At 41.0% G+C, this 20,328-nt stretch overlaps 1 protein-coding gene across 3 annotated transcripts in view; it reads right to left on the bottom strand.

Moving 5' to 3' along the window:
- The window catches only part of ARHGEF28 (Rho guanine nucleotide exchange factor 28), a 311,840-nt gene that overhangs the window by 124,089 nt on the left and 167,423 nt on the right, over positions 1 to 20,328 (bottom strand). The gene's annotated exons all lie outside the window — the stretch shown is intronic.

The following is a 20,328-nucleotide window of genomic DNA, read 5'->3' as shown; positions in this document are numbered from 1 at the left end:
GTTATAAAAATATACATGAGCCAGAGTGGCACAAAGGAGAGAACGATGAACTCAAGGGAATTCAGGGGAGGCTTCCAGAAAAAGGATCCTCAAGCTGCATCTTAAAGGGCAAGTTAGAGATTTCCAGTTGGAAGCGGGAGAAATAGCCACCTGAATTTGCTAAACAAAAAGTAAAAGGGGGAGGGGAAAGATTTACTGAAGCCATGTGAGGGCAACTCCAAAACTGAAGGAATTTGATATCCAAGCCTTGAGAGGGGGGCATCTTGGCAGCAACAGGCCCCCGAGGACTAGAACGAGGGCCTGGAATCCAGCAGGACCCTACCACAAGACTGCTTCTCTTTACACGTGCGCAGTATTTCCTCCTACTACAGACTGCTTTCTCCCAGCTAACGGCTTCCATTCCCACCCTTCCAGCACTGCTACCCAAGAAGGAAGACATCTCCCTCCAAATTCCAGTTTGAAGAATACCAAGGAAACACACTGATTTACCAAGTTGAGATCATGTGTCCACCCTGGGACAACAGCTGTGGCCAGGCAGGAGGAGTGTTGTGATCGGGCCACCTGGGTGGGATGCCCACCCCACTGCATCCAGGAAGGCAAGGTCATATGAGAAGGTGGCAGCCTCATTTGGACCCATGGCCAGAGCAGTGGAGGGGCCGCCCACTAAAGAATGTGTGTGCTGTTCAGTGAAGGGCAAGAGAATATGATGCAGACAGAACCAACTCTCCAGGCCCAGTTAACATTTGGCCCCTCTCTACGTTTCCATGCCCCATAAATCAACAGCGCACAAGCCCGGGCTATCGTCCATCACCTTGATACACTCTATGTATGCCTGACTCTGCCCATTTGCTTGGAAGGACAGTCTATTAAAACCCCACCAGTTCACCTCAGGCTATTGAAATGACATCCCTTTCATGATGCCCTCAACATGAACTGGCCTCTTCACCTTGAACTTTGACAGTAATTTGTCCTGAGCTCCCCTATTGGACTTATCACATTCTGCCTTAATTAATATATCTGAATAAACAACCATTGGTCCTTCCCCCAAACTGGAGTGGTAGGCAAGAATCTCTTGAACATGGGGTGATAAATTAGAATAGTGCCTCCTTTCCACTGACAGGAATTAATGCAGAAATGCATCTTGCCTAAGAATTCGAGCTAACTCAAAATAAAGGGAAAAAATCAGTTTCAAATATGTAGCTATGTGGTTTGGCAACAGGCTTGTAATGGCCCTCCTCTCCCAGGCTGATAAAGGTAGGCCTCCTGGCAGAGTCTGAAATTGAAACTGCTCCACGTGAGGTTAAACACTTTCTTCATTGTGAGCCAACGAAATCCTAGTAGGTTATGTCACCTTTAGGAAAATGTTTCTCTTCCTTAAGAAGGATTTCTGGGGCTTCCCTGGTGACGCAGTTGTTGAGAGTCCACCTGCCGATGCAGGGGACACGGGTTTGTGCCCCGGTCCGGGAAGATCCCACATGCCGCGGAGCGGCTGGGCCCGTGAGCCACGGCCGCTGAGCCTGCGCGTCCGGAGCCTGTGCGCCGCAACGGGAGAGGCCACAACAGTGAGAGGCCCGCGTACCACACACACACACACAAAAAGGATTTCTGTAGTGACTTATTCCTCCTATGGTATTCAGGCATCCTTTGGGGAATTTCTAGATGGAATACATACACGCACATGAAACTGTGTATGTATTTAACAAAACTTCTTGAAAGAAAGGAAGGGAGGGAGGGAGGGCAGGAAACAGGAAGAAAACAAATAAGTCCATGAGACCAAAGTAACTCACTTCTAAAAATTATCATTAAACCTTCTGAAATGTCATCATACCTTTAATACGTACCAGGTCAGGGATTATTTTTCAGATTGGGTACCTGCTCTCCAAACACTCAATGAGCTCATGAGACAGACCAAGACAGTGGTCTCATGATTCTTATCTCCATTCCCAGCACACTCACTCTCTCTGACTTTATCTTTCTCTGTCTGGGACAAACCCGGGAAGCTTCCAGGATACACTGGAAGCTCTCCCATACCATCCTTTTCTCAGTTCATCCTGCCTCTTCTGTTCCTCACCCGACTATCCAATGCTCCAGTCATCCATTCATCTCTTCCCTCACGAGCCAACGATGTGTGTCAGTACTAGATCCATATGTGTGTGGATGTAACAAGACATAGGAACAGCACTAACAGTTTACTTCCCCAGTTTCCAATGCCACCTCTAGTCCTAGTCCAAGATGCACAGGACAGGGAGAAGCTACGATGGTGAGATACAGTGGCACCTTTTGAATATAAGACAGCTACCCATTGAATTCACCATCCCTTACCTCTACTAAGAGGTGGTGAAACACACTGGGAAGAACAAAACCTTTAAAGTCAAGGACTAGGTCCTGTTGCAGGTCTGGCTCTGCATTTATTGGCCCTGATCTTGGCCAACTCATTTCTCTGAGCCTCAGAGCCCCAAACTAACAAGTGAAGATGACACCTGACATACAGGTCTTTTATAAGATAACACATGTGAAAACCACCTTGTGTACAATGAATGAATGCCATTCACCTTATTTTACCATGCTTACTGTTCCCTGTATTTCTTGGTATGGACTTCGACATAACTTTAAAACTCTTTAAGCCTCAGTTTCCTCACCTGTAAAACAGGGATAGTATCTTGAGTTATTTTGAGAATCAAATGTTATAGTGTAAAGTACCTACCACAGCTTAGTAAACAATGGTTATTATGATTAAGAAAGTAGTACATACATACTAGTTATTTTGACTATGACTACAGCAAGTTTGGTCCTATCTAAGCTCTTCAAGGTTGTTAAGTTTTCAAATAGGCCTCGCCTCTTGCACCAGCAAAAAAAAAAAAAAAAAAAAAGCAGTCTTTCACATTTGTGTCATTACAGAGGCATATGATGGATATGAGCTGAAGTAGGAGAGAATGAGACACACGGCATAAGTGGATGAAAGGCACAAAGAGAAGAACAGCTCAACACTTTCTGGGACCTGATGATTCATACTAAAAATTCACTTTAAAGACAATTATGGAGAACTTAGGTGAAGTCCAATCCCTATATTTTAAAAATTTTCATTAGTAAATATTAAATTTCTTCATTGACTCTCTAACTGAAATCAACAAAACAAAAATCCAGGCATTCCTGGAGTCCTTGAAGTGGACAGTCGTGGATTCTGGCCCACGCCAATCATTAACCACTCAGTTGCCAGTACAGCCTGTCCTGGGCTGCCCACAATATGACAAAGGGCAACTCTGAGATCCCAGGAATACATTTTGGGCAGTTTGGTTTTAACTGCTTTCACCCTCTGCTTACATCACATTCCCCTCTAGACACCAGTCATTTCCAAAGGCGTTGCTTCTAACTTAGATCCTTTTCTCTTTCCTTCTGAGGGCATGAGGATAAGAAAGTAGTAGATGTGGTTTTTAGTTAATATATAAGTATTGATGGGTTTCAAGAAAGTAGTAGATGTGGTTTTTAGTTAATATATAAGTATTGATGGGTTTCTGCTAATCCAATTTTCCTCTTATTACCAAACCCTCTAAATTTTCACCTCTCGAAACAAACCAGTAATGTGTACGTGTGTCTATCAAAGAACAGTGATAATAAGGCAGGAGGGGATATTAAAAGAAAGAGAATACTAACAAGGAGGATCAGGACACAAAAAAGAAGAGAGAATAAAAAATATTTCTGACCAAACATGAAAGGTTTGCTAATAAGCCAGAAATCCCAAGCCCTCAACACCCCTTCATGATTTCCCAGGAGACCAGAACCCACATCCTGAGAATGATGTCGGTGATGATTAGAAGGAAGGAAAGACTAAGGAAGAAACTCAAGCCACCTTAGCTTTAAAGACTGACAGAAGAAGGGACAAGAGACCACAGTTTTTCACAACTTAACCACAGAATTGAAAAAAATCAGGTCCCTTGGTGTTTCTTCTACTCTATGAAGGTGGAACGTCTGTATCCTGGGAGAGGTACGATCCATTCCAAATGCTTAAGATCCCTGTAAGCAGGGACAGCATCCGTCTGGTTCATTATTTCGTCCCAACCTCTAGGAAGCACCTGGCACTCTGGACATGCTTGCTGAACACTCAAATGATTCCCCATCACTTCACTTCTTTGGGCCCCATCATACTCACCTATAAAATGAGGTGGTTGGGCCCGGTCATTTCTAAGGCCCTTTTGGCTGTAATGTCTATGGTTCTGGGATTCCGTCCAGCTGACATTACAGTGTGACCAAACCCACCCTTCACACTTAGGTCGTCATCATTTAACAGACAAAGAAAGCATGGGACACAGTCTGACCATCCCCAGCTCTCTGCTACCAATCTTAGTTTCACTTGCCCTTTGTTTATTAGGGGCAAATAGTTAATCATTTTCAAATCCCAGGTACCTGCTTTCACTTGAATTGAGTTTAATTTATACATGGCTATGTTATGACTTTCTGCTGTAGTTCAAACTGGCTGTGCTCCAGCTTTGGATTTCAAAGGAGAATGTGATTAACGCATTCCCTACAATGCCACTAGACTCTCAAGGTTCTCCACTGGCCTCCTAATCATTAATCCCACATCTCTCCAGGCTGTTAGGCTACCTAACGAGGCCTCCCTACAACAAAGGCATCCAGTCCGCTAGCCAGGCAATATAAACACAAAACTATATAAAGCAGATTATCCCCCAAATTTAGCTGGATGAGAATTAGCACAAAGATTTAGTGGTCTTACAGAACTGCTACGTGCCCTCAAGAATTTCTCCATGTACGAGAACTAATAATATTCGCTCTAAGGAATTAAGTACTTCGTGTATCTCCCCTCTCAGAAGTCATTTAAAAGTTTTAAAAAAATTATTTGGAAACAATTTCAAACTTCCAGAAAAGTTGAAAGAATAAGAATAGCACAACGAACACCAATACATTCTCTTTACCCAGATTTACCTATTGTTAACATTTTACTCCATTTCCCATTTGAGTCTGAGGTTGCTTTCACATGCACACATTTGTGTGCCCTATAGATACTCCCCTGCCCCCAAAACAATTAATGGTAAGCTGCATTTATATCATGGCCCTTTAACCCCAAAGAAGAAGCAATTACATTTTAAAATAGAATATAAGGAAAATAGAATGTTGTACAAATGTTTTAAGTCCCCAGTGATAGAATTTCAAGAATGGCAATGAACAGCGTGGGAGATTTGTCCAGGTTGAGGCTTTCTACTATTCCTAGAGAGTCAACCCACTGTATTCCTGGGATGAGCCTTGATCCCAGGCCAAGAGCAAACACACACGCACGTGTGCGCGCACACACACATACACACACCTCCATTTTATTTTAGAAGGAAAAAAAAAGCCTTGAAATGAAACAGTTACGGTGACAACTGCCAGCCTCCATTTTTCTCCAGGTAAAGCACAGGGTGATATGGTTGGTCATTCTGTTCTCAAGAGAGAATTCTGCTCCCCCAGGACAAAGCTACAGACGGCCCACTTTCAGAAACACCTCTTCTGCTTATAAGCTCACAAAAATGTTTCTGTTTGAACTAAAAACATAACCACATAAAGTCCCTCTACAACACAAGAAAGGGCTACGCACTACCTTTCTAGTTTTGATAAACCTCAGAAGGCAACAATCACCCTCTGCTGGGGATGGTGCACCGGATACTCAGGCCACTTCCGCTGTTCCCTAACACCAACGTGTCCCTTGGTTTCCAAGACCTGCACCACAAGAGTGGGTTGCAGGTGAGGGGGAATAAGCAGCGTGAAGCCGCTCCATTATTATTGCGCTGCAAATAGCTCTTCTGCCTTTGGCAGTAAAGCATTTTGCATACTTGGTCATTACCGTTAATAAACTTTTTAATATGTGATTGCATCCCCTGGAGAAATATAGGCTTTCTTATTGAAATTACTTTCTTAAAATCCCTTCCTTAGAGCATCTACAAAATCAAGAAAGTAGAGTAGAAAAGAAAGAATTTTGTTAGGTATCAAAAAATTTTTTAAATTAGCACACACTTGAAAACGAAAACACAAATGCAGCGGACACCAGGTACTAAGCGCAGGCATAGTTCTCTGCACATCCCACAAAGACCAGACACATTTAAATCAACAAGACACTTTATTGTCAAGGTAACACCAAGGTAACTGAGCAAATGAATCCAAAACATTTACCTTGTACTAAACTCCCCCCCCCTTTTTTTTAAAGGAATAGCGCATGCACAATACAGCACAAAGGAAGATTTAAAGTGAAAGGAACACAAGAAGGATGAGTAGCTTTACCTCAGAAGTCTATCTATAAAATATTTATAAGAGTTTTATAAAGACATGTATAAACACGCACTTATCAGAAAGAGTCTCGCAAAGCAACGAGGAAAAGAAAGGTAAGAATAGGAAGATGCCCGGCTTGGCTCTGGGGGTAAAAGATCGCGTGATCTACCTTGCTTGGACGCCCTCCGTCGAATCTTCATTTTGGGGAAGGAAGGCCACGAGTAGTTAAAAGGTGAGTCCGAGTCAGAATCCATCTTTTTGTCTTGATGAAATCAACAGATTCAACAGCAGAGACTCAGGAAGAACTCGGACATCCCCAGCCAGGAGGCGAGTCTCCCGTGTGATGTAAAAGGAAGGAATGGGGCTGGGTGAAAGCTGCGAACACTGGGAGGGAGAGGCAATAAATGTTTTGCTTCCTTCAGGCGTTCAGGCATGTAGACCAAGAAGGAGGCTATAAATATGCAAGCCAAACTGGGAAAGTAAAAGGAGGCGCGCACAGCAGCTCAGAGTGGTACTGGTACACCGCAGTCCAGTTATTCAAAAGGTCACCGGGAGCAAATGAATCATTAACTCTCTTCTCTGTTGCTGGAAATGTTGCCTGAGACTCAAGGAAACCCTCCCAATGCAGACGCCTGTTTTGGTCGGGAGCTAGAGGATCATTTCTCAGAAAAGCCACCCTGTGCAGCGTGAGATAAAGGTTGAGGTTTATGTGTGTGGACAGCCAGAAAGCTCCAGTACACAGACAAATAAAGGCCGTCATACTCAGGGCAGGGATTTTTCCAGAGCAATCTATTCTTTCATACCGTTGGCAGGTTTGGCAGCTTTTCAGATCTGAGAGCCAAAACAACTCTGATAATTCAGTTAACAATCCAGTCTGCCCATCCTTTTTAATCCAAAAGGGGTTGGAAGCTTTAACTTTTATCCAGAATTGTACTTATTAAATTCATGTAAAGTCATCTACTTTACTGTTTAGCACAACTGGGGCGTTTTTTCTCAAATTGTCACCAAGTTTGGCTATCAGTCACGAGGAGCTGGGCGGCTTTGGGGCTCTGATCTAAACCTGCAGTCCATCTCAATGGAGCTAGCGACTCATTTACCACAAACCAACAGTTCTTACACGGTCTCCCTGAATGACTCGTCGGTAATTAGCATTCAGTAGAAGCCCATTACTGCCTCCCCATAAATCGTTGCCACTGCGCAAACTTACTTTAAACCTCCACCGGCAGGCGCACAGATACATGGGCCCCAAATAAGCTCAAGCACAGCAGCCAAGGTCTGCAGCAGAAAAAAAGTATATCCCAAGTCTCACACGGCAGTCTCTTTTAAGCATTTCTTTTTCACAGAAGTATTGTATTTTGTTTTGACAGCATCTGACGGCCAAATAAACTAAAGGAGAGTGGAAACGATATGAGGATCCTTTCAACTCTGCAGATCTGGAACATGACAATATGTGTCTTAATTAACATTCATCTCTTTACTTCAATTATTTCAAAAACTGTTGGCACTCTCGTGCCATGCTATGTGAGAAAACAGATGCATAACCTGCTCCCTGATAGCTAATCCTGTCTGATTGGGCTGGGGTTGGGTGAGGGGTACAGATAGATGCGAAGGAAATCAGAATTACCTACGTCACCTCTGTTTTCATATGGGTTGCTATGTAAATATAGCATACAAGTAGATCAGCTATAAGCTATGTAATGACAAGCATCACAACTAAATTAAAACAAAAAATATATTCTCTACTTTGTGACCTTTTATTTGAAGAATAAGTACATATTTTTCTTACTCAGCTGGAGCAATTGTAAGGAAAAATTACTCTCAACTCTACTATCAGATAAGAGAGTTTTAGTCCATACACAACTTTCTATAAGAAAATAGATAAAATCTTGTGAATGGGTTTCCATTCATTCTCAGTTATAGGACTTAGAACACTGTAGGCAGCTGCTAAACGAATGAATGATTTACACAGTTAAGTCCCAACCCATAGACGAAGAATCTTTATATGACAGCTGTGATATTTTTAGTAAATATCTGCTAATTGAAGCGTGTATCTTCACCAAAAAAAAAAATGCTATGCGAACTCTGGTAAAGTGTTTAAATATATATTTGCATTTTATTCATCATAACAGTATCTACATTTGCAAAGAGCAATACTGTTGGGTGGAGAAAACCCTTTGTTCTCTAAGGCTCCATACAATACTTGGGGTGTGCACGGAACTATTGGCTGCCTGAGAGATGTCCAGAGACCCTAGAAAGGGAACCTCCACAAGTGTAGACAAGCACCATTTGGAAATGAAGGTACCGGGTCAGGAAATACTGTTATCTTTCTCATTATCATGCAAAGTAAAGTTTTAGAGCCACTAAAGTTTTAGAGCCACTAAACCTGGGATAAATCCCAGGTCAACAAACTACTGGAGTAGGCTGCTCCTCTCTTAAGCATCAGAGACACGTCAGAAGACCTTCAGGACAATGCAGAGATATGAAAGAACTTTGTAAAATGCAGTTCTTGAGTTCAGATGCCAGGTAGGTGCATCTCAATCTAATTATCCCCAAAGCACAGTCCTTGTTGACCAATTCCATATCAACTGATTGTTGATATAGAAATTATTCTGGCAATAAAACTACTAGAATTACCCAACCAGTACATATGAGAAACCCAACAAGAGACTTTCCAATCTCCTCATTTGCTTATTTATCAACATTGTTTAAAGAATAAATTGAGTTTACTGACCAGCAGTGTGCATAGTTAACATAAAAAGTAGAGTATCAAATATTGTGTTGACAGTCTTTTTTTAGGCCAACTCGTTTTCTTACCAAAGAATTTCTCCTGAATATGGGTCATTTATCCTCCTTGTTTTCTACAGTAACTGAGTTTGTCCCGGCACTGGGTCAATGTGATTGCATTTAAATTAATTCAAGATGTTATTTACATCTCATTCATATTCAACGGCTTAATTTCTTTGCTTTCTCTGACTGGCTGATTGCAATTGCAGTTGGCAGAATTCAATGATATATCCCCAAGGCCACTTTCTCACCAGATATCATACAACCATGACAACATAAGAATGTAAATGATTTCATCAGCCTTACTGTGCCCGCTCTAATTAGAAAATCCTTTACTTAGAAAATAACCTCCATAAAGTCACAATTATCCAGGACACATGCTGTCACCTACCTCTCAACAATGATAAAACTGAACCTCCCTAGAAGAGTATTTATTTTTCAATTTAAATTACAGTATTTTTACAGTTTTCTTATCCTCCAATGGGATCCAAAATTCCTTGAGGACAAAAACTGTGTTTTACATTCATATTTTTAAGGAGTCTCAAGCTGAAAAGAAAAAGTACGGGATTTTGGAGACATATATAGCTGGTGGCCGGCTTATGATGGTTCAACTTAGGATTTTTTGACTTTACCAATGGTGCAGAAGCAACACGCATTCAGTAGAAACTGGACTTGGAATTCTGAATTTTGATCTTTTCCCAGACTGGCGATACGCCCTATGACACTCTGTCATGATGCTGAGCAGTGGCAGCGAGTACAGATCCCAGTCAGCCACAGGATCATGAGGGTAAACACCTTATATGCTTACAGCCAACCTGTACCCATACAATCATTCCATTTTTCAGTTTCATTACCGTATTCAATAAATTATGAGATATTCAACACTTTATTACAAAATATGCTTTGTGTTAGATGATGATGCCCAATTGTAGGCTAATGTATGTGTTCTGAGCATTTAAAATACGCTAGGCTAAGCTAGGACGCTCAGCAGGTTAGATTTATTAAACACATTTTTCACTTATGATATTTTCAACTTATGATGGTTTTATTGGGGCATGACCCCATCATAAGTCAAGGAAGATCTATATATCTGGACTCTGTCACTTATTTACTTAGTGGTCCTAACCAAGTCACTCATACCTTCTGATCCTCAGTTGTTTCCTATAAAATGGGATATCTATACTTCAAAGAGTTGTAAGGATCAAATGAGATTATAACAGTAAAGAACACACGTTTTCACTAAGTTTCAGTTTAAATGTTAACTGTAAATAAAGTTTCCCTTTCATTATATTTCTCTCCTATATTAGAGGCACTGAAAGATTCTTATCTTTATCTCAAGAGTAATAGCTTGATTTTCAAAACAGAGACATGGCAAAATGAAAAGAAGTTCCAAGGAAATCATACTGAGACAGAAAGAGGAGGATTTGCTTTGCTTTTCTGCTCCATTGTTTGACCACCAGAGACTACAGTTTTTCACACTGTTAAACACCATTCTTGGGGAAAAAAAAAAAAATAATAATAATAAAATACAGACAAAAGGCAGCAGGACCCATGATGCAAGGACAAGCCTATCCTGGATAATTTCAGCCTAAACAGTGACAATTTCATGTAGTTCAAGTTCTAGCATTAGGTGAAAGTCAGAGATGATCCAAGTCTTCCTCAAAAACCTCTTAGAAGGCACCATGTCATCACTCTAAGTTCAACAGAAACAGTTCTTTGCTGGAGAACATCGTTACCTCGGTCGGGCACCAGAAGAAATGGTTGGCTTTCACTGAGAGGCCATGTCTTACAGAAAACAAAGGTCCTAAAAGCACGGCTCACATCCACGTGTAAGATGCACTCACTGTGAGCCCCAGGGAGGGAAGCGCACATTCATGTCCAGCCTCATGCTCACTCAGGGCCATTACACTCACTGAGTGTAGAACCACCTGAGTTTAAATTATTATTTTTCTCCCTATCTCCCCTCCCTGTTGTATTTTTTTAATAGAGCCTATAAAGTTGAATTCACATAAAATAGACATGAAGTAGGAGCATGGTACAATGGTGGTCATAAATTAGAAACCCAGGGTGCCACTATTCAGAATATCACCTTACTTTAAAAATAAGAATATTTTTTACTTCTTATCTACCTTAATTACCTTGATTTATTTGAACAAAAACTCTGCATGCCCCTCCGAAAGTTCTGATATGCCCCCTTATGTCATCCTACTATCTAAGGGGGAAAAAATCCCAGACACAACCTAGAAGTCCAACAAATGAAATTACCTGTATTATGATATACCCACATGTAATACAAAAAGAGAAAAAAATGCTCAAAAACACTTCAGGATAGGAAAATAATAGATTTTCTGACCAAAGGAACATATTAAAGAATTATGTGGTCAAAGCTTCCACCAGCATTTGGTATTGCTACAGATACAGGTTCTACTTAGCTGATTCTCTTAAGGAAATAAAGACCCTTGGTGGACCTCTTTTTGTCTTAAACACTGAAGTTCCTGGGCATAACCTGAAAGGAAAGAATTAGGACAAATCCACTAAGTTTTTCTGAATGATACATTACGAAGAATTTTGAATTGATCCTGAAGAGGCAGCTGTGGATAGTAAAGGTAAGGGTCCCTGGAGGTGGAAGAAGCAAGGTTATGGGCCATAAGTCTGGACAGAGAAAGGATGGAGGGGGAGGAAAGTATCTTGTTACAGCCTGAGGAGAAAAAAAATTCTTCATAGTAGGAAGAGCTGAGGTACCTAGGGAAGCAACATCGATGATTACATTTGAAGTTTTTTCTGATAATGTTCCCATTTTAATTTTCCCAAACCTTCGGAAAACGTTTCTTACATGATATGGACTTATTCACACACTTTTTTTAAAATCAATTTTAACATCAAAGTTCAACCTATTGTTCTATAGACTTTTACAGTCATTCACATGTAAATAAGTTAAAAGAGCAAAGAATTTAAATCGTTTTAATGTAAGTGTTATCAAGCCTACAGTTCTGAAGCTGCAATTCACACAAAATGTGATGGATAATCCTGTTTGTTTGGGTTTTTTTTAAAGGGTGGGCTCATCTTGTACATGCTACTGGAGTATTGTTGCTTCTAGGCCCTCTCAACTGACACAGCAATGAAATATGTGTGTCCTAACCTAGGTCTATACACATACCTACAAATATTTCCATACACAACCATGTGTATCTATTTTAACTAATCATGAGTACATAGTGATGTCCACATCTCTCATTCATTAGCACATGGATCATTCTGGCCTCCTCCCCTTGCTTCTCTGTAAACTCCCACTCCAATAGTGAAAAAGCTGACACCTACTCTCCATCATCCATTGACTTACTTATTTCCAGTATATATTAATAGTGGTATCAGAAATGTTAACCTGTACCCCTATGGGAAACAACTTTCTCACCTAGAAGACATGCTTATGTACAGTTTCTTTTGCTTTTATTCTTACAGACTCTACTCATCTCCAAAGTTACTGAGGTCTGCACCCTGCTCCCATCCTCTACAGTGAGGTTGTTTCCAAAGTTTTTAGTACAATTAGGTTGTTTTGCTACATTTTGCATTCCATCACAGGATCCTCCAACCTCCTAATTTTTTATTTGCACACATTGAAGTTTCCTCTGTGTGCCATAAAGTTCTATGGGCTTTGAAAAATGCACTGTCATGTATCTACCATTACAGTATCATAAAGAATATATTCACCACCCTAAGATAAAACCCCACAATGACAGGAATATGTAGAAAGGACACAGAAGCCAACTGAAAGAGTCCCTCATCACCAAAGCTAGAACACTCTGAATAAAGTAGTACTAGATTACTACCCAAAGTATAAAATAAATATCCATGAATTTATATTGACATAAATGATTGAATAAATAAGTGAGAGGGATAAAAATCTCCCATGGAGAAGAATTCCAAATAGTTTATGTAGATACTTTGCCCACAGGGAAGCATACAGATAACTCCTCATTCCTAAAGTGCGGGCTGCACACCATGACTTCCTTCCAAAGAACACAATATGGGAAGAGGAGTGGGGAAGAGTGACTTTACAGAGGAGAAACCTGACAAACACTAGCTCTACCAGGTAATCAGGGTCATCATCAACACTGACAAGTCACGTTGATATTATATGCTGTTGATATAATGTGATGGAAATGGCACTTAACCTCTGTGGTCTTCCTCCCAAAACCCATAACCTCAGTTTAATGATAGAGAAAACACCCCAAAATTACCAATTAAGGGACATTCTATGGAATACATGCTGAATGTAATATGGTAGCCTGGGACAGAAGAAGGAAACTAGGTAAAAACTAAGGAAATCTAAATAAAGGATGGACTTCAGTCAATAATAATGTATCAAAACTGGTTCATTAATTTTAACAAATATACCATAATAATAGATGGTGTTAATAATAAGGGAAACTAGGGGAGTCTAGGGGGCTGGGTGTATGGGAACTCTCTGTACCATCTTTGCAACTTTTCTGTAAATCTAAAACTGTTCTACAAAATAAAGTGTAAAAATGTTTTAAAGGATGGGGACAAAATGTACAGACTCTATGTTCATTAAATATTTGTGGAATTCATGCTGAAAGAAAGTGTGCATTCCTTATTCAGATACATAGAATTCAAGTCATGCATAAAACTCCATTTCCCTTTGCTTAAGTTCTGAAGTGAAGTTCCCATGTAACTCTGAGGAAACTAATTAGACATTAAAAGATTATGTGCTAAAAATAACTGTAATTTCTCAGAAACAAATAGTGTCACTTTGGGGTTAATATGTCCCTAAGAGTTAACCTTAATGTGCACTTGCGGGGTAGGTAAGTCTACTTCAGTTAGATCAGCAGAAACCTAAAGGTAGATAAATCTCAAGAATCTGGATGAAGCCCAGCTCGCTTACTCAAAGTTTGCTTCAAAATTCTAGACACCTTTAACTTCACTCTTTATTGTTTTTTGTTTGTTATTTTAAATGTTATGAAGAAACAAAAGACTATTTACCCCTGGCTCTCCTATTCGGCATATTTCTTTCCTATGCTTAACACATATTCTTCAGAAGAATCTCATATTGAATAAGAAGAATAAGTTCTGTTGGATTTCTTGCCCATGACTGAAGTAAGAGGCCATGTTTCATAAAAATGTCTTCCAAATTAGGCACTCTAAAAGTCACAGCAAATTGTCCCAATAAATTGATAGAGCTCGTACTGCCTGGCAATGAAAGTTAACCTGAATCTTAATTGCCCTGAAGTCCCTTCCAAGGGATTAACCACTGGGTACTCAGCAAGCCTAAACTCACATAAACACACTGACACTGCAATCAAGCCCGAAACCTAAGGATTCCTCTGTGCGGGCAATTCTTTCATTATCTTGTCTGCACACACAGGTATTCTGAAGTGTTTCAACAAAAGAAAAGGAGACAAAATCCTTAAGTGGAAATTTAACTTTCCACAAAAAGCATTTACAAATTCTATTTCCAGGATATATTTCATATTTTTCATTTGTTTCATGTTTTATAAGGTAGTTGCAGTTTCCTTAAGATTTTATACTTGTTTGAAATTTATAATTATTTGATTTAATCAAAGCAGAATCTTTAGGGACAGAAGCTATGGAATTATTCACTAAGCTGGTTTATTTGGAGTTGAGGATCCTATTTTGGAGAATGAAAAATTTAGAGTTCAGAGAAAGAACTGCCATTTTTCCCCCCTCCTAGATTACATTTCAGAAATTAAGTTGGTTTGTGACATGAAAGAAAAAGGTGATTTAGAATACACTACAGCTAGGTTGGTACTGCTGTCAAACATCAGGCCTCCTTGTAACGCCCTATGACATTGGTGTAAACAACCATCCACTCCCTTCATCCCAAACTGTGCACCTCTTAAGTCCAATAAATGAATGTGACAGCAAACTACAATCACTTGCTTCCTTCTTAATGTTTAAAAATAATCTTTAAAGGTTTAATCATCTCATTTAGGTTCAAGCGTTTAGGAAACTTTCAATAATTTTTTTTGTTTTTTACCTTTCCCACGGATCTACCATGATATTGATGGTGATCATCATTAAAAGTCTGCAAACCTAATATAAATGGGCTTCCATTAATTGCTTTTGTAACCAACGGAGATAAAAGTAGAACCACAATTCTCCAATTCCAAAAACACTGAAAACCCAGTAGGTCAGAGTGATTTCAGCAGAGCAGGGCTCCCTTAAGGAGCTCTGTCATGGTCCTCAACCTTGGCTGTACCTGAGAATCACCTGGGAAGCTTTTAGAACTCCTGCAACACAGGCTGCACTTCAGGCCAATTAGGTCAGACTTCTCTGGGGGTGGGACCAGGGCTTCAGGATTGTTTGTTAAAGCTCCAAGGTAATTCCAACGGGCAGGCAGAGTTCAGATAACAGAGTACTTAGATTAATTAGCGACTCCTAATCTTAACTCACTTTCATTTTGCTTTTTGTTTTTAGACACATATTTGTGAGCAAAAACTAGGCAGAACATTAGATCTATCATTAGACCAGAGAGCTTCCTAGCCTTGGGACTTGTTTTTAAAAAAAAAAAAAAAAAAACATAAAACAACTATGTTAAGTTATAAGAAAAGACGATAACATGAAGACATTACACATCCAATAAGACTTTAGTTCCTTCACATTTCCTTGTCTGTAGTATTATATTAACCTGAAAACCCCAAAGTTCTTTTTTAACTTATGGGATAAAAGTCTGTCAATAAATATTCCAATTGTCTAATTTAAAGAAAAATGCTTTACTCACATTCCACAAGGAGAATTTTATCCAGAGAATGAAACCACAAATAGAAAAGGCAGAACACTCGTGATAAGAGAACCAAATTCAGCTTATACCACTCGGCAGAATTCCAGTGAGTTGGCAATTTCTTCTACCAAAACCAATTTTTAAAACCTCAACAACTGCAATAAGAAATTTTCATTGAAGTGAAAGAAAGGAATAAAATCTGAATCAGAATTGTTACAAATAACTGTGCATTCCGAGTGATCTTCTTGGGATATTTCTCCAGCCCCAGCCCCTCTATTTCAAAACTGAAACTGGTAAGCTTTGGTTTGTGGTCGAAAGATGACCCCAAAAACAGAAAAGAAAAAAGAAGATAATCTACCCAAGACTTTTGTAGCCCAGGGCATAAAGAGAGACCTGTCAGAAATTAGGCTTGAAAACTTACTTTTCAGAAGGCTAAGAGCTCTGCTAAGGTTACCCCCTCTCCCTTTTTTTCCTTTTGTCTTTTCTTTCATGTTTCATGCAACAGTTCTGAGATCTCAACATAGATACATGAGTTACTAAATAATAACAGCCAAAAGAGGGCCAGCTTCCAGTGACATGGGTCCTAGATCTTAAGATTCCACATTTTGGATCTTGCTTCTGCAAATAAAGTTTCAAGATATTTCCAAGCAACTTAAAATTGCTGTTTTATAAGGTTTTATAGCTTAGTAGCAACAATTCCATTTCCAAACTTTAAGTTAGTATAAGAAGAAAAGACTAACCTAATTAGTCCTACTTATTGGTGGTTTGCCAGACTAGCACTGTTGACTGCACCGTCTCCACCCAGCTTACTACCTAAATCCATGGGCCTGGACTCTCCCAGATACACCCACAAAAGCAGATCTTGGATAAAGAGTTCCTGCTGCCCCTAACATTCTGTTCTGAGGGACTGCTCTTTGGATCTCCCAATCATTTCCTTCCAGTTTCCCTTCGGTGATGCTTTCCTAAGCTTCCTATGCGGGGTCTCTGTTTCTCTCTGTCTTGTCTGTGTCAGCTGGGTTGAGCACCCTGAAACACCTCACTTCCTACTGTTTGTTTCTGTTTCTGCTTCCTTCTCTTCCCAACTCGTCTGGATGAGTTTTTCTGGTATCAAGTCAGGTTTCCTTTCACATCCAGCTTTGGTTCATCTGTCTCCCTAGTGCCCACCTTCCCAGTCTCAACACCCACTAAGAGGTTTTCTCATATTACATATAAGTAATGAAGAGTAACAGCAAGGAAGTGACCCAGGGCATCAACCAATAACTGGGATTCGAGCCTCAGCATGTACTGACAATTGGGCCACTCTGTAAAATCAACAATACATATTATAAAAAGGAGAGTTTTGTTTTGTTTTGTTTTCCTGGTCGATAAACACTTGTGGAGAGAAGCTATGACATTTTCCCTTCTTCATACAAAAGTAATCCACATTTTTCATAGAAAAATGTACAGCATCTTTTTAAGCTACCTTCTAAAATGAAGCTTACTTATGGCATATAATGTTACATGAATAAAGCAGGACATAGAATTCTATTGTTTACATGATCACAACTATGATCATGTAAACACACCAAAATTTAATAGTAGCTGCTTTGGGGGTGGCAGAATGATAGGGTTGTTTTTCTATTCTAAAATTTCTAATTTTTCTACTGTGAGCATTTATTACTTCTGTAATTACAAAAGACAAAATTAATTTATTTTTTCCAAAAGGCTTATTTAGTACAATATTACGCTTAGAACCTCCGGCACTTGCATCAAGCTCACTCTTCGCCAGCCAAACAGCAGATACGGCACCACTTCCTGCCCAGCACTTCACGGTACCGAGACTTCACAGGCAGGAGGTGGATGCCAGCCACTTCCACCACCACTGCCCCAGGGTCTCTACCTCCCTACCACCTTCTCCCATGGGGAAAGTTAAACATGCTCACAGAGTTCTTGTCGTAACATGTCAGTTGTACCAATCCTTCATTTTTCCATCCAAATGGTCATACAATATACAGCTTTAGCCTGGTAAAGTTCAAGTTATCTTCAGTCCAGTGCAGGCAGCGGCTGATAAATTACTGCAGGAAAGTCAGCTTCAATATGAGTGTCACTAAATCTGGGCTGTCCCATACAACCTCACTCACACTTGACTATCACTTGCTGAGAGAGCCCGAGTGTCACCTTCCAGGGGCTTCTGTAACCCACCCGAGACACTGGTACTCTTGTTTCACAGTCCTCAGGCACAAACTTAACTTTTAACTGGAAATCTGAATTTCTAATCGGGCACATGGCTTTATTTTCTTCAGATTCAACCTTTCAAAAGAAGAGTGTGCAAGACAACAACTAACCAAGCCGTTTCCGGCTTTGCCAATCCAGCGACGACTTATGAATCTTTGTTTGCAGCTGGTATTCCAACGGGGCAGCCAAAGCTCACCCTCTCCACTGTATTTCCCAGAGGTTGTCCACGTTTCCCACTAGATGTTCGCATCCCTTCTCCCTGGTACAACATTCACAGCTGTCCACTGTTGCGCTTCTATTCCTTAATCATATTTAGCCCCATATCCTTGAGCCAAATGGACCCTTCCTTTTTTTTTTTTTTTTTTTCTTTTTGCGGTATGCGGGCCTCTCACTGTTGTGGCCTCTCCCGTTGCGGAGCACAGGCTCCGGATGCGCAGGCCCAGCGGCCATGGCTCACGGGCCCAGCCGCTCCGCGGCACATGGGATCCTCCCAGACCGGGGCACGAACCCGTATCCCCTGCATCGGCAGGCGGACTCTTAACCACTGCGCCACCAGGGAGGCCCGACCCTTCCTTTTAATTTCCATATTGACCCATTTCATTTACCTTCTCTTCTACCCTTTCCTCCAAATGCCTTGCCCTCTCCCCGCACCCTACCTGCCCAGAATGTGAAGGCACTGCACGCTGAGGAGTCTCACTCTTCACTGTGGCAGCAACAGAATCGGACCCCAGCGCTCAACTCATACCCTCCCCTTTGAGCAAAAGGCCAAGCCCTCACAGCTATCCACAGAGAGCGGGGCCCTCACTTCTGGACTCACCATAAATGTAATCTTACTATCACTACTCACTACTGTGGTGGTTCGGGGGCCCCAGCTTGGATGAGGTTACCAGCTGTGACCCAATGGAGACTTTATTCTTCCAATCAGTAGTCATTTTCAGTGTATAAACTAATGGTGAGTTGGTTCCTGATGCTGATGGGCCAACCACAGCAATACAAAGGGAGCTTACTCTGGCGCTTCCCTGTCCAGTGCAATAAATAAAGTTCAAAGGCAGTTCCTCAGTCACACCGGTCACACATCACATGCTATACAGACATATGTGGCTACCTGGCTATATCTGAATAGTATAGCGGATACAGAACATGCCCATCATCACAGAAAGTTCCACTGGAACGGCGCTGATGTCGTTTACGAGATCACACTAAACTCACATCACACCATTTTGAATAATACAAATCAGCAAAGACATATACCTCAATGCCACATTTATCAGCACTTCCTTAGAGACCAAGCAGAATATAAGCACATATAAAGTGGAACGGTTTAGAAGCGGCCATGGGGAAAAGCCATTTCCGGTTCCAGACGCCAGCTTACCACCTGATTCTATTACGTTCTTTGCATAAAATCAGGTGACCTTTTCTAATCCACCAAGTTTAAATGAACAACAAAGCCAATGTTTGCACAAGGGATAACCATTCATAGACCTTCTCATAAATCACCGGATTAATGTCATACACGCTCGTCTCTCTCAAATTCTTTATCACATCCCTCCTCAGACACGACATTACTGACAAAACCCTCCGATTAGGTCAGGCTACTACAATTTCCATAACATGTGCCTTCTCACCCAGCAAGGATACCAGTTTGAGAACGGAGTGAATTTTTGAAGCCTAACATGAAAATAATCCTGCTATTTAAATACTTTTAACAGCCAACACTCCTCCCCCACCAGCAACTTGTCTCGGTAAACATTCTTCAAAGCGAACATGCCTGGGAGCATGATGCAATCTGGAGATGAGACATCCTGCATGCGTGAGCAGCAGCCAAGCTCTGGGCTTCAACAGCCCACGACAGTCATCCACGTGGGCATGTTTGCTTTCATTTCTCCTTCCACTTCCCCTCTTCTGGAAGTAAATCATTACTCTTACCTTATATAGCAGAAATATTAAAGGTGTGCACAAAGCCCGGTATGGTCTAGTTTCTATTCCAATTTCAGTAGTACCTCACACAAGGAGAGCCAGAAACCACCTCTGGCTTGTGGCCAAACGACAAGCAGCACAGCCAACCGATGCTGAGGGTGCTTCCTCCTCACCCTGCTTTATTCTTGTAACTGATTTGTTGCATGCCTGCACTCCCCAGGGAGCCCCCTGCACCGCCACGCTCCGCAGGCCACCCACCTTCGTTATTAAGCTCACCCAGGGAGCTGTCTTGCTTTTCCCTGATTTCACATCAGCCCAAGCACTTGGTCACTGCCATAGCCACCACCACACCCCTGCAACTCCTAAGACTGCTCTGCCCAGGCACCTTCCAGGTATGT

Source organism: Mesoplodon densirostris, chromosome 3, assembly GCF_025265405.1.
Source record: "Mesoplodon densirostris isolate mMesDen1 chromosome 3, mMesDen1 primary haplotype, whole genome shotgun sequence".
Lineage (NCBI taxonomy): Eukaryota > Metazoa > Chordata > Mammalia > Artiodactyla > Ziphiidae > Mesoplodon > Mesoplodon densirostris.
This window is presented reverse-complemented; position numbering and strand designations above follow the sequence as displayed.